Below are 24,134 nucleotides of genomic sequence, written 5' to 3'. Positions count from 1 at the left end.
GACCATTTAGTGTACATTTAGACACATGTCATTTGAGTATGTATACCTAGGAGTGGAATTGCTCAGTCAGAGGAATATGCATGTATGTTCAGCTTTTATAAACCCTGTCAATTTTCCAAAGTGGCTGCACCAATTTATACCTCCCACCAGCAGCATGTGAAAGTTCCAGTTTTTCCACATTTTTGCTAAGAATTAACAATGATAAGTCTTCTTCATTGTAGTCTTTCTGGCACGTATGTAAAAAATATTGAATTCTGTAATATTTCAATAAAGCTGGGGGAAAAAATGAATCAGTCTTATGGTTGATTTTATTGAAACAGTTCTGTATTGGAGTTCCCGTTGTGGCTCAGTGGTAACAAATCCAACTAGCAACCATGAAGACACAGATTCGATCCCTGGCCTCACTCAGTAGGTCATATGACATGGATTCAATCCCTGGCCTCACTCAGTGGGTTAGCATTGCTGTGAGCTGTGGTATAGGTCACAGATGCAGCTCAGATCCTACGCTGCTGTGGCTATGGCATAGGCTGGCAGATGAAGCTCTGATTGAACCCCCAGCCTACGAATTTCCATATGCCACAGGTGTGGCCTTAAAAGCACAAAATAATAATAATAAATAATTTTTTTTTGTCTTTTTGCCATTTCTTGGGCTGCTCCCACGGCATATGGAGGTTCCCAGGCTAGGGGTTGAATCGGAGCTGTAGCCGCCAGCCTACGCCAGAGCCAGAGCAACGTGGGATCCAAGCCGCACCTGCGACCTACATCACAGCTCACGGCAACACCGGATCGTTAACCCACTGAGCAAGGGCAGGGATCAAACCCGCAACCTCATGGTTCCTAGTCGGATTCGTTAACCACTGCAAATAATTTTTAAAAATAAAAAGCTCTGAATTAATTAATAATTGCTCATGCAGAGCCTATAAGGGACTTAAAACACCAAAAAAAAAAGAAGAAGAAGAAGAAGAAGAAAGACAATAAAAGAAATAATCTACCATGATTTTTTTTTTTTTTTTGCTTTTTTAGGGCTGTACCTGCGGCATATAGAGGTTCCCAGGCTAGGAACCAAACCTACACCACAGCTCACAGCAATGCCAGAACCTTAAGCCACTGAATGAGGCCAGGGATCGAACCCATAACCTCATGGTTCCTAGTAGAATTCATTTCCACTGCACCACGATGGGAACTCCTATCCTACAATGATTTTTAATTTGCATCTTCTCCTTGATTACTGAGGTTGAGCAATTTTTCTTCTTTATTGGGCACTGGATATCCCTTTTTTGGAGTCTATTCAAGTCTTTTGTCCACTTTCTTTTGGATTGTCTGTCTTTTTTTCTTCACTGACTTGTAGGAATATTTTGTTTTATGTCAGTATAAGTTATTTGTCAGTAATATATACTACAAATGTATTTTCCCACTCAATGGCTTGCTATTGCATTTTTGTAATGGCTTATTTTTATGAGCAAAGAATCCTAATTTTGTATGGTTAGTAGAACTTTTTAAGGTCATATTTATATTCTCTTATGATATCTTCCAGAAGCTTTATTGTTTTATGTTTCACATTTAAAAACTACAATCCTTTTAGACTTTATTTTCCTTTGTACAATTATGGAAAATTCCAAACTCATGCAAAATTAAAATAATATTATAAATCCTGAGGTATCTTTCACTTGGCTTCAATAATGTCAACAGATAACCAATCTTATTTCATTTATACCCACATTTACCTCTCTCTTACCTTGGGTTATTGTGAAGCAAATCTCAAGATATATCATTTTATCTATAAATGGAGTTCTCATTACGGCTCAGCAGAAACAAATCTGATTAGTATCCATGAGGACCCAGGTTCAATCCTGGCCTTGCTCAGAGGATTAAGGATCCAGCATTGCCATGGGCTGTGGTGTAGGTTGCAGGTGCAGCTCGATCTGGCGTTGCTGTGGCTGTGGTGTAGGCTGGCAGCTATAGCTCCAATTCAACCCCTAGCCTGGGAATCTCCATATGCCGTGGGTGCGGCCTTAAAAAAAAGTGGGGGGGGCTCTATTAAACCATTAGGCTGAGAAGTTCAGAAGTAGGTCTGGCTGCAGGTGTAGTTATAATTAGAAACCCTACTAATGTCATCAGAACCCAGTGATTCCCCATCTCTTGGCTCTCTGCCTTTTGGCTCCACTTTCAGGTTCCACACTATGGCCCCAACCACCTGTAACTCACATCTACTAATATTCAAGTACAAGACCATGAGGGTTTGACTCCCATCTCACAGTTATAGGACATGTCCCATGACATTTCATTCACTCTAAATAGGATAGGAGTCCATCTCCCAAACAACTACTGTGACCAAGAACATGATGATCTGTTTGAATCCACGCCTCCCCCAGTGCTGGAGATTAGGGGTGGAGGTAATCCCCACCCAAAAGGAATTTCAGGAAGAGAGTAATCCTCCCAGAGAAAAGGGGGAAGAAAACTGATTGGAGCATGGAGAACGAATGCAGAGGAGCAAAAGAACAAAAGAGAGCATGTTCATTCCAGGAAAAATAACTACAAACAAGCAAAAGACAAACATGAAGAATCCTCCCCCTGGCCACAGTTGCGTGTCACAAACTGAAATTTTGTGTGTGTGTGTGTGTGTGTGTGTGTGTGTCTTTTTGTTGTTGTTGTTGTTGCTATTTCTTGGGCCGCTCCCGCGGCATATGGAGGTTCCCAGGCTAGGGGTTGAATCGGAGCTGTAGCCACCGGCCTACGCCAGAGCCACAGCAACGCGGGATCCGAGCCGCGTCTGCAACCTACACCACAGCTCACGGCAACGCCGGATCGTTAACCCACTGAGCAAGGGCAGGGACCGAACCCACAACCTCATGGTTCCTAGTCGGATTTGTTAACCACTGCACCACGATGGGAACTCCACAAACTGAAATTTTTTACCGTTCCTGCACAAACCCATTTTTTGCTGGTTAAAGAAATAAATAAATAAATAATTCCTCCTACTACTACCTTCACTCTCAAAGTCAACCATTTTCTTAGGGTACATCCTTCTAGATACTATCCAGTCCCCAGGCTTCAGTGGTGCATCTGATGGGTCTCTGCATCCAGAACCATTCTCTATTACCTCTACTTCACCCACACAATGTACATTCTCCCCATCTGTTTCAACTCATACGTCTGTCTCACCTGTGCCATATGCACTGACGGAGGGCGAGAAGAAAGATTTCCCTTCATCATTAAGAATTTATGCTAGGAAAACCAAAACTGCAAAGAGATGCAACCTCAAATATTAGGACAGCTATTACTCAGAAGTCAAAAGAGGGAGTTCCCACCATGGCTCAGTGGGTTAAGAACCCGACTAGTATCGATGAGGATGTAGGTTCGATCCCTGGTCTTGCTCAATGGGTTAAGGATCTGGCGTTGCCGTGAGCTGTGGTGTAGGTTGCAGAGACAGCTCAGATCTAGCATTGCTGTGGCTGTGGTGTAGGCTGGCAGCTACAGCTTAATTCAACCCCTAGCCTGGGAATCTCCATATGTAAGGGGAGTGGCCCTAAAAAGACAAAAAAAAAAAAAAAAAAGAACTTCTTGTTAAAGGAGTAGATAATGATGATAAGTGGAAGGAAAGTGAAAAGGAGGAAAGAATAATAATCAAAAAAGTACTTCTTTGAGTTCTATATGCCAACTCCTCACTGCAGGTGTGCCAGCCCGTGTTGTCAGTGGTGAGGCCTGGGGCTGGCACTGTAGCAGATACCCAGAGAAGCAACCTTCCCTTGTCTGCGCAAGCTGTCTCCCACACAGGCTGCTGAAGGCTGGGCAAAGCCCTAGGCTTAGACAGGCTGCTGGAAAGGAAAGGGAAGACCAAATGGGGCCAGACCTTGAGTCCTACCTTGGACAGAAACCGGAGAGTTGGAAATTCAGATTTCATCTCCCAGAGCAGCTGGACAGTGTGAGCACCCTGCCTCCCCATCCCTCATCCAGAGTTACAGATCCAGGGGCCTTTCCTGGGGCTGTGGTTTTCGGTTTCACCCAGTTTCCCCTAAACATTCCCTCCCCACTGGCCCAGAAGTGACACCAATGAGTCATTTAACAACCCCAGGTCCCTAGCCTATGACTTTAAAGCTAATCTAAACTTGGCCTGGAGTTCCCGTCGTGGCGCAGTGGTTAACGAATCCGACTAGGAACCATGAGGTTGTGGGTTCGGTCCTTGCCCTTGCTCAGTGGGTTAACGATCTGGCGTTGCCGTGACCTGTGGTGTAGGTTGCAGACACGGCTCGGATCCCGCGTTGCTGTGGCTCTGGCATAGGCCAGTGGCTACAGCTCCGATTCAACCCCTTGCCTAGGAACCTCCATATGCCGAGGGAGCGGCCCAAGAAATAGCAACAACAACAACAACAACAAGACAAAAAAAAAAATAATAAACTTGGCCTAACTCCATTTCAGTCATTGCATCTAATAAGTTGCCAAATTCTGTGGATTCTTCCTCAGCAACACTTCTCATATCCACTTCCTCCCCTGCAGCCAACTCCCTGAATAAGGCAGTCATCTTTTCTCTCCTAGAGTATTGCAGTGTCCCTTCCCAGCACCCCCCGCACTAGAGCCAAAACAGTCTTTATAAAGCATGGACCTGATCATTGTCACTCACCTGCTACAGAGAAAAAAAAAAAAATTCGATGGCTCCCAAATTTTTTTTTTTTTTTTTTTGGTCTTTTTAGGGCCAAACCCTCGGCATATGGAGGCTAGGGGTCAAATCGGAGCTATGACTGCTGACCTACACCATAGCCACAGCAACACCAGATCTGAGCCACACCTGTGACCTACACCACAGCAACACAGGATCCTTAACCCACTGAGTGAGGACAGGGATAGAACCCACATCCTTATGGTTACTAGTCAGATTCGTTTCTGCTGAGCCATGACATGAACTCCCAATTTTCTCACAATAAAACCCAAACTACTCATCCAGCATTCAAACGCAATCTCAACCTAGTTGGAGTCTAGAGTTCTCCTCCAATACCTTTCTGGACAGCCTGTTTGGAAAGCCAGGCTAATAAGGTTACCCCACCACACCCCATGCTCTCCAGACTCCAGGCCCTGGCTTTTGCTTTCCCCTCCACCTAGAAAGTCCTTCCACCACCCTACCACTAACTCTATCCACCCATTCTACCTTCTCCAAAGCGTCCTTCATCAAAATTCATCTCATTCCCTGTTTTTCTAATCATTTTTCTTTATAGCACATTTAATCACTTGCATTATATTTATATTATCTATTTGCTTCCCTGCTACACCTAAGGGAAAAGGACTCATGTAATCATGATTTTATTATGCTCATTTTACCCCTTTATGGTTCTAAAAGCATGTAGGGTCAACGAACCTAAGTCCGTCCCAATTAGTTTCACATACATTATTTCATTTAACCCTCACCATAACTCTACCAAGTATTATTATCATTACTATCTATTCACTTTGCAGAAAAGAAAACTGAGGCACAGAGAAGTTCAACATCTGGCTCAAAAACATGAGCTGGTGTGGTGAAGCTAGCCTGAGCACCATGCTTTGCCGAGGACCCAGGCTCACCAAATAGGGGCTAAAATAAACTTCTGCCCTAATACCACATATGTGGTAACAATTACTCAATTGCTACATAGAGTATAGTAAGGACCAACTTTAATCTTTGGTACTTGATGGTGGCTCCATTACCTCTGTTCACTGTACCAGATTTTTATTTTTATTGTTCACGCACCCTAGACTTCTACTCAAATTTAAAACAGAGAACTAATGAGGCATTAGTCTGGGCAATCCCTATAGAGAACTGGCTGAGCCTCACTTCTTTCCAGGATCTCTTCCCTCTTTCTCCCCTGATCTAGGTTGTCCAGCTCCAACAATACAGACAACCCTGATGGACAAAGATGCAGAGGCAGGATTCAAAGGAAAAGAGGCCTCACAAAGGAGCCGTGCAGGGTACCTCAAACAGATGGGGCAGAGGCCTATCCACAAAGTTCTAGGACAGTCTTTCACATCCCCAGGTGCATCCACCTGCTGAACTCAAACATCACACCAAATTTTTTACAAGATGACTGGATAATGGCACATTTGCCTCTTTTGTCACAGTTTTCCCTGAAATAATTGTGTTCTGGGCCTGAGGGTGAAAGGGTATTCTCTGAAAATCCAATAAGCTGACTTTGTTTCTTTTGTGTGGGAAGCATTTCAATTAAACAAGAGAAACAAGCCCCAGCAATTTCAAGCACCAAGAAGAATACACAATGAGTGGCATTTCTTTTCTGCTAGAACATTAATTAATCAAAAGAGTTGACAAGGACAAATGGTATCACAAGGAAGAGAAGCAAGGGTCTTTGCTGTTCTTTAAATTGTCAAATCAAGGACCCATCCTTGAAGCCTGTACAGAAGCAGTCTCACAGTTTCTTTGGGAGATAATTCCCCTTCTGATGTTGCCAGAGCAACAGACATGGGTTTTTTTTTTTGGGGGGGGGGGTGAGTTCCCAGATAAAACTTTTGAAGGAAAAGCACCTTGTCATTATTCATGCAGAGATAAGAAAGAAGAACCTTTTAGTCCTTGGGAACAATATCTTCTATGTGTGCAGCCCCTTACTGAGTAAGAGGACTTGGCTGTGCAGTCCCTGTGAGCAAGGGCAGGGTTTATTTCCATTTTATAAACTTTACAAGCAAGAAAATTGAGAAGCAGAAAAGGGAGAGCTATGAGAAATATAGTAAAAGGAAAGACTGGGAAAAGATTTAAATGATCTTGAATTCCTAGCTAAGGGCACTGAATTTAATATTATTTAATAATTAGTACTAATACCAATAAAGTAATTATTTCTATTTTTTACTCTCATATGCAGTATCTCATTGAATCCTTATAATAATCCTGTAAGGTAAGAATTATATTCTTCTCCACTTTTCAGATGAGGAAACTATAGCTTAGAGTTCTGTGCCACAACCAAGATCACAAAAGTGACAGGATCAGATCATGCAGGCCAGAGAAGGGACATTATGTGAAATAAGTGGGAGCTATTGGGATGTTCTAGGAAGGAGGTGACATGATCTTTAAAAAGGGTAAATATGGCTGCTGTGTTGTTAATAGATTATAGAGAAGGCTAGAAACAAGGAGCCCTGGGGAGACTATTGCAGGAATTCATGCAAGAGATGGCAGTGAATTTGAGTGACAGCAGAGGAGTTGGTGAAAAGTGGTCACTTTCTGGGTAGATCTTAAAGCCAAGAGGCTCATACAAGTCAATATCAAAAAAAAAAAAAAAAAAAGACAACCCAATCAAAAAATAGGCAGAAGATCTAAATAGACATTTTTCCAAAGACATACTGATGATCAAGAGGCACATGAAAAGATACTCAGCATCTCTAATTATTAGAGAAATGCAAGTTAAAACCACAATGAGGTTTCACCTTACACCTGCCAGAATGGTCATCATCAAAAAGTCTACAATAATACATGCTGAAGAGGGTGTGAAGAAAAAGGAACTCCTGCACTGTTGGTGGGAATGTAAACTGGTGCAGCCACTATGGAAAACAGTATGAAGTTTCCTTAAAAAACTAAAAATAGGGAGTTCCCATCGTGGCGCAGTGGTTAACGAATCCGACTAGGAACCATGAGGTTGCGGGTTCAGTCCCTGCCCTTGCTCAGTGGGTTAACGATCCGGCGTTGCGGTGAGCTGTGGTGTAGGTTGCAGACGCGGCTCGGATCCCGCGTTGCTGTGGCTCTGGTGTAGGCTGGCAGCCACAGCTCCGATTAGACCCCTAGCCTGGGAACCTCCATATGCCGCGGGAGTGGCCCAAGAAATAGCAAAAAGACAAAAAAAAAAAAAAAAAAAAAACTAAAAATAGCATTACCATATTATCCAGAAATCCCACTACTGGGTATACATTCAGAAAAGAGAAAACCTTAATTCAAAAAGATACACATATCTCAATGTTCAAAGCAGCACTATTTACAATAACCAAGACATGGAAACAACCCAAGTGCCCATCAACAGATGACTTGGCTTAAGATGATATGGTATATGTGTGTATATATACACACACACAGTGTGTATTTGTGTGTCTGTGTATGTATATTTGTGTGTGTGTGTGTGTGTGTGTGTGTGTGTGTGATGGGATATTACAAAGACATAAAAAAGAACTAAATACTGCCATCGGCAGCAACATGGATGAACCTAGAGATTATCATACTAAGCAGTCAGACAGAGAGAGACAAATATTACATGATGTCATTTATATGTGGAATCAAATATTATAAATGAATCTATATACAAAACAGAATCAGACTCACAGACATAAAAAAACAAACTATAGTTACCAAAAGGGAGAGGGAGTGAAGGAGGAACAAATTAGGAACATGGGATTAACAGATGCAAACTACTCCACATAAAATAGGTAAGCAACAAAGATTTACTATATAGCACTGGGAGTTATAGTCAAGATCTTATAATAACCTAATATGGCATATAATCTGGAAAAATATATAACTAAATCACTTTGCTGTACATCTGAAACTAACACAATATTGTAAATCAACTATACTTCCTTTTTTTAAAAATGGTAAAGGCAACAGGATTGCCTGACTGCTTAAACATGGAGGGTGAGAGAAAGAAGAGTCAAGAATAACTCCAAGGTTTTTGGCTTAAATAACAGAATAATGGATTGCTATCAATTAAGATGGGAGAGGCTACAGCTGTTACAGGTTTGGCAACAATCAAGGGGACAGGAACTCAGTTTTGGACAGATTCAGTTTAAGAAGTCAATTCAACATCCAAGTGTAGATGCCAAGTAAACAGATGGATATAAGGATGTGGCTTATGAAAATCTGAACTGGACATATCAATCTTGGAGTCACTGTCATGTAGGTGGCATTTATAGACATGAGACTGCATGAGTTCACCAAAGAAGTGAAGTTGGAGAGGAAAAAAGGAGAGGATCAAGAACGGAGCCTTAGAACATACCTACATTATGAGATCTGAGAGAAGAAAAGGAAGCAGCAAAGGAAGCCAAGGAGGAGCGACCAGGAGGGTACGGTGTGCTGGAAGCCAAGCAGAGAAGGGGTGTCAAAGAGCATGGACTGAACATGTGTGTCAAAGGCTGCTCAGATCATGCAGCATAACAACGTGGAGGTCATAGGTAGCCTTGACAAGAGCCATGTCTAGGGAAGAATTTCTGATAAAGTCTCATTAAGTAGGTTTAAGGGAAATCAAAAGGCAAGAATTAGAGACAGTGGCCATAGATACCACATTCTAGGATTTTTGCTGCAGCAGGTGCAAAGAAATGGGGTGGCAGCTGGTGAAGAAAGCAGACTCAAGAGAAGATTCCCTTTTTAGGATGGGAGATATAATAGTATATTCGTAAGAATGGTCTAGGAAAGAACAAAAGAGTCAATGGTGTACTAGGGAAGTGGGGAGCTGCTAAAGGGGTGACCTGAAAGCACAGGAGGAGGATGGAATCTAGTGCACAAGTGGAGGAGCTCAATGTGAACCTGAAGGACAGGCACTGGCAGGGGAGCCGCCTGTAGAAGAGTCTTTCAGTTGCTTGGATGTCCTCAATAAAGAAGGATGCATGGGGAGTTCCCACTGTGGTTCAGAGGGTTATGAACCCAACTAGTATCCATGAGGACGCAGGTTTGATCCCTGGCCTTGTTCAGTGAGTTAAGGATCTGGCATTGCTGCAGACTTCAGCATAGGTCACAGATGTGGCTCACATCCAGTGATGCTGTGGCTGTGCTGTAGGCCTGCTATTCGACCCCTAGCCTGGGGACTACCATATGCCACAGGAGCGGCCCTAAAAAAAAAAAAAAAAAAAAAAAAAAGGTAGGATGTACGACCCCAGCTCAAAAGCTCAAAGCAATGTTAGGAGAAGTACTGAAGGTTTGAAAAGACAGAGGGCCTGAAATAATTGTCATTTGGAGCCAGGGAAGGAGAAGGAGTGCCTCCCTGATCCTCCAGTTTTAACAATAAGTACCCAAAATTCAAATGTAATACAATTCCTTCTACATGATTTTGTCAAAAGAGACAAAATCATATGATATCACATAGATATGGAATCTTAAAAAAGGATACAAATGAACTTATTTTCAGAACAGAAGCAGACTCACTGACTTTGAAAACAAACTATGGTTACCAAAGGGGACAGGTGGTTGGGGGATAGACTGGGGGTTTGGGGTTGTCATGTGCACACTGTGGTATATGGAATGTCTGGCCAACAGGGACCTACTATATAGCACAAGGAACTCTACCCAATATTCTTTGATAATTTATATGGGAAAAGAATCTTGAAAAAGAATGGATGTGTATATGTATAACAATCACTTAGTTGTAGAGCAGAAATTATCACAACATTGTAAACCAACTATACTTCAATAAAACTTTCAAAAAATTGTCACAAAATAAAAGTATCTGAGACAAGGGAAAAAAAGAGGTAGATATGCCAGAATAAGATATCTTCTTATGAAGCACCTTTTTCAAAGATAGGTTTCTACATCCAAGAACAAACTGAAATATTTCCAAGTAAGGAGCTCCCTAATGATTGCCTACAGCTAATATAATGAAAGGATCGGCTATCGGCCTTCAGGGAGAAAACACTAAAATCCCTCTTAAAGCCAAATCTATGAGAACAGTGGCTGGAGTCAGGACAGAGTTGCTCTTAAATAATGTTAAGTAAAACCATCAGTATATAAAGCAATCTTTTTCTAAGTGGGGATAGCTCGAAAGGCTGGTGTCAGAAAAACACTTGGTTGGGGCATAGGGTTAATGAAAAGCAGTGTGGTTAGTAAATTCAGAAAACCAGGGAGAGTGTTCTGTGATGGAGTCAGGAACAGAGGACACTGTGGAAGTGGAGGGGCTGCCCCGCTAGGTGGAACAGAGCCCAATCAACAAGCAAAGTCCTACAGAGAGGAGAGCCCCCAGCTGATCAGGGCTTGGCTCTAATGTACCCTGGCCTGAAATTTGATCTTTCCACCAACTCACCTGCCCATTTCCTCAGTGGGTTCTAAGTGTTACTGAACCACAAAATCAAAGAATTTTCACAGCTTTTTACATAAAGGGGCCCAAGCAGTGGAATAGACACTTCAGAAGGCATCAAGACATTGGCCACTCCAATGTGGCCATCATTGGTCATCAACATTCTTGGCAAGGAAGACAGGGTATTACAGACTCAAGAGCAGCAATGCCATAGGGCCCAGGGTGATTGTAAAGTACGCTCTTCTGTCTTTCCAGGAAGGACGTTTTTACGCCAATTGTGGGTGGAGTAGTCCCATGGGAAGTTCCAGAGTCATATTTGTTATCTATTTCTGTGTAATAAGTTATCCCAAAACATAACATCTTAAACACACTTCTTATCTCACAGTCTCTGTGGATCAGGAAGCTGAGTGCTGCTCAGATGGCTCCTATGACTCAGAGTCACAAATTGATCAAGACCTCAAGACTCAACTGGAGGAGGACTGGCTTCCAAACTCATGTGGTTGTTGGCAGCACTCAGTTCCTTGGAGGCTGTTGGACTGAGGGTCTCAGTCTCCCACTGGCTGCTGACTGGAGGCCTCGTCTAGCTCCTGTCCAGGTGGGCCTCCACAGGTCAGCTCATGGCTTGGCAGTGGATCCCATCAGACAGCAGGTGGGAGAACCACATCCCGGTGACATGAACACAGTGGGTGGAGATCCTTGGGGGCCATTTCAAAAGCTCCCTACCCTAATAGTGAACTTATAAGGTAACAAAAATAAGAGTTCTCACTGTGGGGCAATAGGATCGGTGGCATCTTGGGAGTGCTGGGATGCAGGTTGGATCCCTGGCCCAGCACAGTGGGTTATGGATCCAGTGTTGCTGCAGTTGTGGCTTAGGTTGCAACTATGGCTCAGATCTGATCCCTGGCCTGGGAACTCGATATGCCACGAGGCGGCCAAAAAAACCCAACCAATGTGCCCGCTAGAAGTCTTCCCTTCAGACTGTTTGCCTCCATTCCCAGCTCTGAGCAAAATAAAGCTCAGAAATGAAAGGAGGCAGGCTATTCATCTTCTATTGCCTTGCCTTAGCAGAGTGTAGCCCCAGGATGCTGTTTATTATTTTTTTAAGGCAACAAGCCTCTTACCTCAGCCTTTGGGGATGCTTTAGGCTTCAGGCTCCTGCTCCCCATAGGACTTAGGTTCATAGCTCTCCTCTGCTCACATGTCCCTCAGTATGCACCCCTTTTCTGAATCTTTAGTTCATTCACTGTCAGTTCCCACCCTGTTTTCCTCTCTGAGGGCCTTTGTCTATGGCCAGGGACACAGTGCCTGCTGTCAGGAGATCTCCCCAGGAAGGTGAGAACCCTATGTCCTTCTCTGGCTCCAATTCTAACCCCTGCTGCTTCCACCAAGAGGGAAATAGAAGGTAGTACTAAGTAGGCAGGAGACACTTGAGAAGGATTTCAAACTTCAGTTTAACACAAACTTCTAGGCTTATGTGACGAGAGCTGAAAAGCCAACTTGAGGAAGCGTTCTCCAGAAAAACGAGAGACTTCCACCCCCTTCCCCCCTGTTATTGTTCACACTTTAGAGAGGGGCAGCTCCCCTCCTGCCAAACTTACTGTGCTGGTGAATCTGCCCCCTGATGAGCAGAGTAAAGGATGGTGCTTGTGGCCAAAACCTCTGTAGGACAAACCAGAGACTTTCCTTCCCAGAACCTCTCCAGCTTCAAGGAAGATGGTGGTGTGGGGCTGTGACTAGTTTGTGCATTTTGGTGTCATAACAATCCTGGGCTTGATTCCTGGTCCATTTTCTTATTCCCAACCCAGGCAACCCCTGGGGCACATGTCTGAGCCTTCTGTGTTCATTTCACAGCCTTTGAGAAAGGATTAAATGAGAAAATCCTTGACATAGAGGTCAAGGCGCTGCCCCTCCCTTTGGGAGACTTCTGCTGTCCCAAGGTCCCCAGTGCCTCTGCTTTCCAACATTATCCTAACCCTCTCAGCCGTGCTCTTCATTTTTCCTCATTCCTTCACATGAAAACTCACTTTTGAAAGGTACCATACCAGGAAGACCTCCTTGGGGAAGTTCCTGAGTGAAAGAGGGCAGGTAAGCACCGTTGAATTGTGTCTCTCAGACTCTCATGATCTCTCAGTGATCATCCACCAGGTCTCTGTTGTTAAATACAGACACAGAGAAACACCTTGAAGTCCTCTTCCCAAACTATTCCAACCTATGATCTCTCTCATCTTGCCAATCCCCACCCCTGGGTAAACCTAATCATCCATTTTATCCACTCCTGTTTCCAAGCAGTTGAAAATTATAACAAGTTGAAAATTACAACAAGCCAGCTGACCAGCTCCATTTTAAATCTGTTATTCCACCTCAGATGCTCACTAATCCTTTTATTCATCCTTATTAACTGTCTATCCTGCTCCATATGGCAGCAATTGCAATCCATCCTACTCTAATCTTCAAATACCCCGCCCACTTCTTTTCAAGCCTCCTACATCACTGAAAAACTTGTTCTCTCCCTCACCGCCCCCTGCCTTCACCACAAAGTAAAAAACTTCATTGCTTCATCTGCCCTCTGGCCTCTCTGTTGTCTTCAGGGAGGGGGGTCCTGGCTCCTCCCTGTGCTCCCAATGATCCCTGGGCTTTGGTTCCCATCCTTCATGCCTCCTCCTGGATTCTGCCACATGAATCAGCCCCTCACCCTCCCTTGTATGTTCACATCTTCCCTTCATCCCTTTAGGGGAAGGTGCCTTTTCCATGTATACCCAACTCTCCTTCCATCCATCAACATCACCCACAAACCACATTCACTTCCCCTAGCTCTCCACCATTCACCTCTCAGCTCCCAAGAAGCATGCTTTCACATCAAAAGCTTCATTGGTAATGCTTTTTGAAATAGCTCTAATATCTTTCTAAGTGGAAACCGTATAGTCTCATCTCAGTACTCCCCATGTTTGACCCCCTCTGCAACATTTAATGTAGCGATCCTCTCCAAAAACTGTTTTGTTTGTCTTCTGCGCCCTCTCATCCTTCTTTTTCTACTGTTCCTTCTCGGCTCCATTGGCCTGCCACTTTCTCCTTCCAGCCCTCAAATGTAAACATTTCAGACATCCTCCATGGATCTCTTTTCTTTTCTCTCTCTGTGCAGCAACACCTACTTGAGCCTACATATTATCACATCAACAGGAAATACTCTTAAACCTGTCTCACTAGTACGGATGTCACCTCTGAATCTCAGTTCCTTCTGAGATTTCCAACTTCCCACCAAACACAACCCCCAAAGTTGTGTGCTTTCCTTACCAGCTCAGCAATTCTTACAACCATTCTAGATCAGAAATCACCTTCCCCACCAAACCTCAAATAATCTCCTTCCCCTGTTTCCTCTTCTGACTTTCCCTTTAGTCATTTCTTTTCTTACTCTGTTTGTACATTTAGGTTCTTCCTTAAATTACCAGCATAGAACTCCAATTTCCCAAATGACTGAAAGCCATCCAGTCACCAAGTCTGTTGACTTTTTTTCCATTTCCATTGCCATCTTTATAGTTCTGTCATTGGGACATCACTTCATCTTGAATCTCTCCCTTCCCTGAAGGATGTACAGTCCTCCCTCAGTATCTGCAGGGAATTGGTTCCAGAAGCCCCCATAGATGCTGAAATATGAGGATGCTCAAGTACCTTACATAAAATGAAAGAATATAAAGAATACATGGAGTTCCCACTGTGCCAGCGGTAACAAACCCAACTAGTATCCATGAGGACTCACTCAGGTTCAATCCCTGGCCTCATTCAGTGGGTTAAGGATCCAGATGCTGCCATGAGCTGTGGTGTAAGTCACAAACACAGCTCGGATCCCATGTTGTTGTGGCTGTGGCATAGTCCAATTAGACCCCTAGCCTGGGAACTTCCATGTGCCATGGGTGCAGCCCTAAAAAAAAGTAGGGGGGAATAAAATGAATACAGTTAGCTCTTCATACTGATGAGTTTCATGTCCGCAGATTTAACCAACCACGTGGCTGGTTGAATCTGCCGAGGCAAAACTCGAGGATATAGAGGACCAACTGTATATAACACGGCAGTGACTAAGCCATAGCAATAGGCCACCAGAAGTCAGCTCAACCCACTGGAAAATTACAGTGGAGGCAAAATGGGGTTCACGGTGGCTACTACAGAGCACAAAGAAACTTTCCCCACCACCACCACCTTGTGTCTGGTTGAAAAAGGAGAGACACAGGGAAGGATCACAAGTCACAAATACATATACTGTTTTTGTGTGTGTGTGGATAGCTTCTTTAGTCTCTATTTGCACAAAGTAGTAAGATTTTCAATTTGATTCTTCCCCCGCCTATTCTTTTTTTTTTTTTTTTTTTTTTTTGGCTGTACCCAGTTCCTGGGCCAGGGATCAGAACTGCACCACAGCAGCAACCTGAGCCATAGCAGAAACAATGCCAGATTTTGAACCCACTGAGCTACAAGGGAACTTCCCATATACTCTTTTTTGTATTAAAGTACAGTTTATTTACAGTATTGTGTCAATTTCTGCTGTACAGCATAGTAACCCATTCTTTTTCTCACACTATCTTCTATCGTGTTCTATCCCAAGAGACTGGATATAGTTCCCTGTGCTGGACAGTAGGACCCCAGTGCTCATCCATTCTAAATGTAATACTTTGTATCTGCTAACTAATTATTGCTTCAGGTTACTGGAGCCTTCAAAAAAAAAAAAAAGAGGTTATATTCAGTGTCATTATTAGACACTGAATAATGCCTGGTCCAAAAGAATATGGGACTCGAGCTTTAGGGCAGAGCCACCAAGAAAGAGAACATTTATGCAAAGTATTGTGAGGGTTCCTATAAATGAGCACAACTGCCTTGATTGTTTTTCCCAGACTATGACTGTGGAAGTAGATACCGTATGCCAGGGGATACTTCTAATCTGAAAATCACAGCTGCTTTCCCTGTTTCCCACCTTGTTGGGAAACAACATCCCTATCTTAGTCCAGTCAAGGTGGAACTAGTTTACCAGGGAACTTGGATGCTGGCCAGAGTGTAGAAGAGATACTGTCTCCAGTCAACTTCAGCTGACTCCAAGGTTCCTGGGATTCATCGAAGCATCAGGCAAGACCAAAACGTGGTTCTAAACTAAGCATGTTTCATCTACTGGCAACACACCTGTGAAACAGATGGGAAAGGGCAGACCATCAGATGGTCATTAGCTAAGCAAGTCCAGCTTTGCTAACCAAGGATTCAGATGCATCTGTCAGCCCCACCTTCTGCATGCAGGTGCTGCATCTTAAAAACTTGGGGTTCCTATTCTAGCAACTCTGCGTAGAAATATGCAGCCTATTTCCCTTCCTTCCATGTTGTGTATATCATTTTTCTTCCTCGTTTCATAGTGATTTACAGGGATGGCAGGCAGTGAAGAGTCAGCCATGATTAATTGAAGGAGAGACCTCTGAATCACAGATCATTCACTTCCTTCTTCAGCAATCTGAAGAGCAAAGCTCATTTCTTTGTGGTTATTTTAGTACCTTTGAATCTCAGTAATGTATGAGACTTCCAGAGCCCATCTCTCTGTCTGATGGCGAGTTTAAATCTTGGTAGGGGAGAAGGGCAAAAAAGAATCTTTGCAAAGAGCATTCCCTACCAGGTCATGCATCTCAGATAGCCTTGCCCTGCACCATGAAAACCCATCTCACTTTACGGACCATCCAAGGCTCTGCAGTGCTTCCCAAGCGGTAGGTTCAAGATGATGTATTTTGTAACTTATGGAATAACTACCTGGGAAATCAACACTCACCATGTTACCTTTGCCAGCTAAGGAAGAGAATAATCTGAATTTTTTAAAATGTTATCAATAATCTGAATTTTTTAAAATGTTTTTCAATGCCCTGCATCAGTTCTGGGGAGCAGGTAAATCCGATTGACTTTGCTGGATTATCTTTCCCTGATACAATGGTGCAGTTAGCATTTAGGTGATTTAAAACACACACACACACACACACACACACATACACACACACACACACACACACACACACACGCCAACAGATCAAAAAGGAAAAAGGCATGTGAAGCTTGTCCTCATTAATTAGAGAGTACTGTAGAGCTGACTGCAGGGCCACACCCCAAGCCACTGGGAGAAAAGAAAACACTAGAAGGCAACAACTTTGACCATTTAATGAATCTCTCATCATCACTGGAGATCCGCAGCCAGGTGAAACTGTCCTTTTCTCTTGAAAGGACTTTAGAACATAATATTCTGGCTTGAGTGCAGGAGAGTGTGTGTGTGTGTGTGTGTGTGTGTGAGAGAGACTTTGTGATGCAGAGTATCTCCAGTTGAGACAGACAAATAAGGAATCGAATGCTGCAAACTCTAAAGAAAAATAAAACCACAAGGGTTCACTCTGCTTGTGAATGGATCCCAGGAGGTCTAATCACTTTCAGAGCATGTGAACATAAGATCTCTGTGGCCAGGTTATTTCTATGTTACATTGTGCTAAAATGTTCCATTCAAAAAAAAATTTACTTATAATCTCATTTTAAACAGTGCAATCTCTGATGAGACACCCTCAAAGCACTTCCATTCATATTTCACTGTCCAAAGCAAGACATAAGCCCACACCTAACTTCAGAGGGAGTCAGGAAGCAATCACCAACTGTGGAGATTCTCCTTGCAAGTATTTCTCAAATCGGTCCCTCCCCAGCCAGTGCTCCTGTGAGTTGTGAGCTCAGGACACTGTGCTTTTCTTCCTCGCTATAACAAAAGCTCCCAACACCATTTCCTGCGGCTAGTCTGACCCTTCTCCAATCCATTTTGCACGCAGCTGCCAGAGGGCACTTTGGAAAGCACCATGTGAGCCCTCAGTGGAGTCCCTGGAGCTTTCAGGTCCATGTTCAAAGCCTTTCATGTGGCACAAAGGCTCTTATTGGTGTGGCCACTGCCTGCATCCCTGGTCTCATTCCCCTCCATCTGCTATATTCACCTAAATCCTTTATAGTTCTCTCTCACTTCCAGTTTACACTTCTGCACCCTGGCATTTGCTACTCCACTGGACTGAGATACATTTCCATCACTTTTTTTCAGTAGCTAACTAAACCTGAGCCTTTGAAAATCAACTCAAGAATGAAATAATGCCATTTGCCAAAACATGGAAGGACCTAGAGATATCCTACTAAGTAAAGTAAGTCAGACAAAGAAAAATGAGTACCATATGATATCGCTTATATGTGGAATATAAAAAAAATGATACAAATGAACTTATCTACAAAACAGAAATAGACTCACAGACATAGAAAACAACTTATGGTTACCAAAGAGGAAAGGGGAGGTTGTAAATATGGAGTTTGGGATTAACATATACACATTCCTATATATAAAATGGATAACTAACATGGACCTACTGTATAGCACAGTGAACTCTACTCAATATTTTGTAACAACCTATAGGGGAAAAGAATCTGAAAAATAGATATATATGTGTGTATAACTGAATCACTTTGCTGTACACCTGAAACAAAATACTGTAAATTAACTACAATAAAAAAATAATAAAATTAAATTAAATTTAAAAAAAAAATGGAGTTCCCATTGTGACACAGAGGAAATGAACCCAACTAGTATCCATGAGGATGCGAGTTTGATACCTGGCCTTGCTCAGTGGGTCAAGGATCCCACATTGCTGTGGCTGTGGTGTAGGCCGGCACCTGCAGCTCCAAGTTGACCCCTAACCTGGAAACTTCCATGTGCCATGAGTACACCCCTAAAAAGCAAAAAAAAATAATAAAAATTTAAAAAAAATTTAAAAATTTCTACTCCAGAAGACATTCTCTGATATCCCTAGTCTGACCCAAAAGCATTGATACCACAAAGCACCTCATACAAACTTTAATCTGAGCACTGAGACAGTCTCTGAGACTATCTCTGAAAGAAAGAGCCAAACCAGCAGGAGGGCTAAAGATAGAGAAACAGGGCCAGTTTCCTACCAATTAAGTAAGCAAATGTTTCCATTTCTATTCCTTCCCAAGCCCCAGCCATGGGCTTGAGCTCTGTAATAAATAATGTTCGGGAGTTCCCGTCGTGGCGCAGTGGTTAACGAATCCGACTAGGAACCATGAGGTTGCGGGTTCGGTCCCTGCCCTTGCTCAGTGGGTTAACGATCCGGCGTTGCCGTGAGCTGTGGTGTAGGTTGCAGACGCGGCTCGGATCCCGCGTTGCTGTGGCTCTGGCGTAGGCCGGTGGCTACAGCTCCGATTCAACCCCTAGCCTGGGAACCTCCATATGCCGCGGGAGCGGCCCAAGAACCAAGAGATAGCAACAATAACAAAAAAAAAAAAATAAATAAATAATGTTCGCCTTTTCCTTTTTCTTTTCTCTCCACTGCAATCCCCTGTTCTTCGTCCCTCCCAAAGAATCCTGAGAGGCCCCTCAAACAAATGTAGGAACTTAATTGAGGTTACTCCTCCCAGATAACACATCTGCACCTTGGGATACGTTCTCACAATAAGCAACAAGCTACTTAGCAAGAAATTCAGATCCATGGCCAGAGATTCATGTCAAGATTGGGGACCACAGAGAGGAGGAAAAATAGAGAATATTGATCCTACTTTTTAAGCTACAAACTTAAGTGATTTCCCTGACTGATATACAGACAGTGCTCATGAGGAAGTGCTGATCATCTGAACTTACCTATGGAAGTAGTAGGTAACTTCTCTGTCATGGGCCACTAAGAGTACCATAGACAATGAGGAAGAGTGGACCGTGCCCTTTTCCCGAGGCCTCTAGAACCTCCCAGTACCGTTGGTCTGACTCCACTAACAAACTCATTAGGAGAAACGGAGTTGCTCACTGAGAATTTTTTATTTATTAAATATAAAATCAAAAATGAATAGTCCATCTTTGTGTGGGTTCCAAGAAAGAAATATAACAACCACACATTTTACTTCCTAGGCTGCGTGCATTATAACATCACTAAATAAACCAAGAGGCAAGACAGTAAAGTGGTTGTCCAATTTTCCAGCTTTGGAGGATGCTGGGCCAATTACTTAGCTTCCATTTCTCTATCTGTAAAATGGGTATGATAGTAGTACCAACTGTCCTATAAAACAAGGAATCTCAATGTCATCATCATCAATCTTTAGCCTGGATGATTCTATGTTGTGGCAAGCTGTCCCGTGCATTGTAGGATGTTTGGCAGTAGCCCAGGTCTCCAACCACTAGATTCCAGCCCCCTCTCTCACTTACAACAACCAAAAGGTCTCCAGATATTACCAAATATGCTCTTGGCAGGCAAACTTGTCCTTAGTGAAGTACCACCACTGTAGCAGAATAAACAAATCAATACATATAAAGCTTAGACCTATTCCTGGCATTTAGCAAATGCTCCAGGGCTTGACCCAGAGGATAACAGAGTCTGGAGAATAAAGAGACAGTTTGTTCTGTAACAAAGAGGACTTTCTTGTAGAGCTCCTAATAAAGTTATGCATTTCTGAATCACCCTTCATCCTTCGAAGACCTCAGTAACAGATCCAGGTGGCACTGACCACCTGACAAACTTGTAAGTACTGTGATTAGTATGTCTCCCTCTTCTCTTTGAACGATACAAGCAATTTGTTGAAAATAACATTTATTATCCCCCTCAATACTTGAATGCCTGCTCAACCAAAGACACTCTACACTAAGAGAATATTTTTATTGGATTTTGCCAACAATAAAAATAACCCATCTGGCCTCACTCTTTTTATCTTTGCTTAAAGACCATTTTGTTAGAACACCAAAAAATTGGCTTTCCCTACTGCAGAGGGAAATGTTGCTGCATCTCAGTGACTCTTTGGTGCCCGCCACTGTCCAAAGGCTTAGAAACAACCAAAGCAGCCATTCCATGGACAGACATCTCTGGCTGTTAGAAAGTTTATCTTTATTCCAGGCCTGACTTTGCCTCCTTGACAATGTGCAGTCAAGTACCGATTATGTGCCTGCTGTGTGCAAGCACCATGGTCCTTAAGCCCTACACCAGTGCTACTCCCCTTTGCAACAGAAATCCAGACACATGAAGATAATGACAATCTTCATTTCTGTTCTCTCCTCCCTGACAATAGACCCAGTTCAGTTCACGACTTCTCACAAACAGTGACATCCTTGTCCCTGATCGTCTTGGTCCCCCTCCTTCAGGTGCACTTTAATTTGGCACTGGACCCAAAATGAGGTGTCCGAATTGCACCCCGCACTCCAGGTTCCAGCAAAGAACCTAGCAGGACTATTACATTGCTGATCAACACCCAGTCAACCTGCACTACAGCTCAAGACGGCCATCTCTTTTAGCAGGCAAGGCCTCCCATTTTAAGGCAAAGTAGGAACTCAGGTCTTTTTCATGCAAATTCCATCCCAGCAAGTTTACTCCCATCCTACATACTTAAGGTCCCAATCTGAACCTATCATATTCAATCTTGTTGTCTTGAGCAGGGGCCAGAATGTCAAGACAGCTTTGACTGTTGGTTCTATAAACCATGGTCCAGCTACATCTTCCTCTCCCAATTTTCTCAGCATCTTTGGGTCCTCTTAAATTTTGAATGATAAATTGTTGCCTTCATCTAAATCAGAGGTAGGCAAATATATAGCCCATGGGCCAAATCCATCCCACCAATTGTTACAGTAAAGTTTTAGGAACATGGCCACCTAATTTGTTTACATATTGTGTGTGGCCACACTCCCACCACAATAGCAAGATTAAGTAGTTGCAACAGAAATCATATGAACCACAAGCCAAAAATATTTCCTATCTGGCCCTTTATAGAAATTTTACTGATCCTCAAACTAAAGCCTTGAAATACATAGATTAAATTAAGTCAAAGACAGGGTGCTATAGGCCTTCAGTATGTCACAAATGATTAATTAGCACATTAGGGGAAAATGGTTCACAGTTTTGTGGGGGTTTTTTTGTTTTGTTTTGTTGTCTTCCATATTCTGCAGGTGCTAGGGGTCAAATCAGAGCTACAGCTGCTAGCCTATGCCACAGCCATAGCAATGCGGGATCTGAGCCACATCTGTGAACTACACCACAGCTGATGGCAATGTCGGATCCTTAACCCACTGAGCGAGGCCAGGGATCGAACCTGTATCCTAATGGATACCACTCAGGTTCTTAACCCAATGAGCCACAGCAAGTACTCCCATAGTTTTGAAGTCATGTAAAAATGTGATCATTCCTATGATCTGCGTAGAATTAAAGATATGCTCTGACCTTAGCATTGCCTGATCCTAATAATCCCGTCAAAGTAAGAATGGGATTAAGGAGTTCCCTTCGTGGCTCAGTGGTTAATGAACCCGACTAGCATCCATGAGGATGTGGGTTCAATCCCTGCCCTTGCTCAGTGGGTTAAGGATCCATCATTGCCATGAGCTGTGGTATAAGTTGCAGACACAGCTCAGATCTGGCATTGCTGTAGCTGTGGCATAGGCCGGCGGCTACAGCTCCGATTCAACCCCTAGCCTGGGAACCTCTATATGCCGTGGGTACAGCCCTAAAAAGACAAAAAAAAAAAAAAAAAAAAAGAATGGGATTAATCAATTAAATGTTGATTAATTAATTCAATAATTGTTCTACTATTATATAGATAGATAAAGGGGAAAAAATTAACCAGATTTTGAAGAAATACAAGAGGCTGGGGAGAACACCAATTCTAAGAAGCAGCCAGAGTATAAATTGTTAAACTCCAAAATTTATAAACACCTTCTGCACCTCAATACCCAAAAAAACTATCCCCATCAAAAAATGGGCAGAAGATCTAAACAGACAGTCCTCCAAAGAAAATATACAGATGGCCAAAAAACACATGAAAAGATGTTCAACATCACTCATTATTAGAGAAATGCAAATCAAAACCACTCTGAGGTACCACTTTACACCAGCCAGAATGGCCATCATCAAAAAGTCTACAAACAATAAATGCTAGAGAAGGCATGGAGAAAAAGGAACCCTATTACACTGCTGGTGGGATTATAAATTGGTGCAACCACTGTGGAAAACAGGATGGAGATTCCTCAGAAACCTAAAACTAGAACTACCATTTGACCCAGCAATCCCAGTCCTGGGCATCTATCCAGAGAAAACCATGACTCAAAAAGACACAAGTACTCCAATGCTCATTGCAGCACTATATGCAATAGCCAAGACATGGAAACAGCCTAAATGTCCATCAACAGAGGAGTGGATCCAGAAGGTGTGGTACATATACACAATGGAATATTACTCAGCCATTAAAAGGAATGAAAGAACAGCATTTGCAGCAACATGGATGGACCTAGAAATTTTCATGCTAAGTGAAGTCAGTCAGACAATGAGACACAAACATCAAATGCTAGCACTGACATGTGGAATCTGAAAAAAGGACACAATGAACTTCTTTGCAGAACAGATACTGACTCACAGACTTTGAAAAACTTATGGTTTCCAAAGGAGATAGGTTGGGGGTTGGGGAGATGCACTGGGGGTTTGGGACAGAAATGCTATAAAATTGGGTTATGATGATCACTGTACAACTATAAATGTAATAAATTCATTGAGTAATAAAATAAATTTAAAAAGAAAAGAATTGGATTAATCAATTAAGTGCTGATTAATTAATTCAATAATTGCTCTGCTATGATATAGATAGATAAAGGGGAAAAAAATAACCAGATTTTGAAGCAAATACAGGAGGCTGGGGAGAACACCAATTCTAAGAAGCAGCCAGAGGCCCAGAACCAAGAGGGACCTCTGAGGAGACAGAGATTTGTTCTGATGGTGGTTAATGCTTTCCATTCATGCTGGCCTGTGTTTGCTGGGGTCTGGCTTGGCTCCAGAGACACAGAACTTGGAAAACTACCACGGCCTCTGCCTGAAACTGTTGTCAGATGGGCCTCCTCACTGTTGCCTCTGTACCAACGTGACTGCTTACTACATCCAACACTGTACTAGAATCCAACACCTTGCACAGTAGTAAATTCTCACAGTCTGAAATCCAGACAACCCAAAGCCATTCATCACCTTTTAAATGCCATGCCCTTTTCTCATTTCCAACTAACAGTTCCCACAGCAGATATCTAGAGCCAGAGCTGTCTAGATTATGCAAGGTAGGTCTGCTCAAATTTACAAAATAACATTTGCATTTGAAAACACATACACACTATAATGAACCCAATTGCTAACAAATGTT

General features: G+C 42.9%; 2 long non-coding RNA genes across 35 annotated transcripts in view; one reads left to right on the top strand and one right to left on the bottom strand.

Annotated features, from left to right (window-relative positions):
* Positions 1 to 24,134, top strand: part of LOC146404854 (uncharacterized) — a 1,116,837-nt gene that overhangs the window by 546,394 nt on the left and 546,309 nt on the right. The gene's annotated exons all lie outside the window — the stretch shown is intronic.
* Positions 1 to 24,134, bottom strand: part of LOC102165712 (uncharacterized) — an 846,917-nt gene that overhangs the window by 568,878 nt on the left and 253,905 nt on the right. For 2 of the 32 annotated variants that reach the window (XR_014842100.1, XR_014842134.1), the window contains exon 2: positions 15,964 to 16,112. The exons of the other annotated variants lie outside the window; for them this stretch is intronic. This is a non-coding gene — a long non-coding RNA (uncharacterized LOC102165712). The remainder of the gene's footprint in view (positions 1 to 15,963; positions 16,113 to 24,134) is intronic. 32 annotated transcript variants of the gene reach the window in all.

This window comes from Sus scrofa, chromosome 3 (assembly GCF_054392235.1).
Source record: "Sus scrofa isolate SSC_HxYL_T2T_F1_AM1 chromosome 3, Sscrofa_HxYL_maternal_Yorkshire_Landrace_v2.0, whole genome shotgun sequence".
In the NCBI taxonomy this organism is placed as follows: Eukaryota; Metazoa; Chordata; class Mammalia; order Artiodactyla; family Suidae; genus Sus; species Sus scrofa.
Note: the sequence above shows the minus strand (reverse complement) of the source record. Positions and strands in the feature narration are given on the sequence as shown.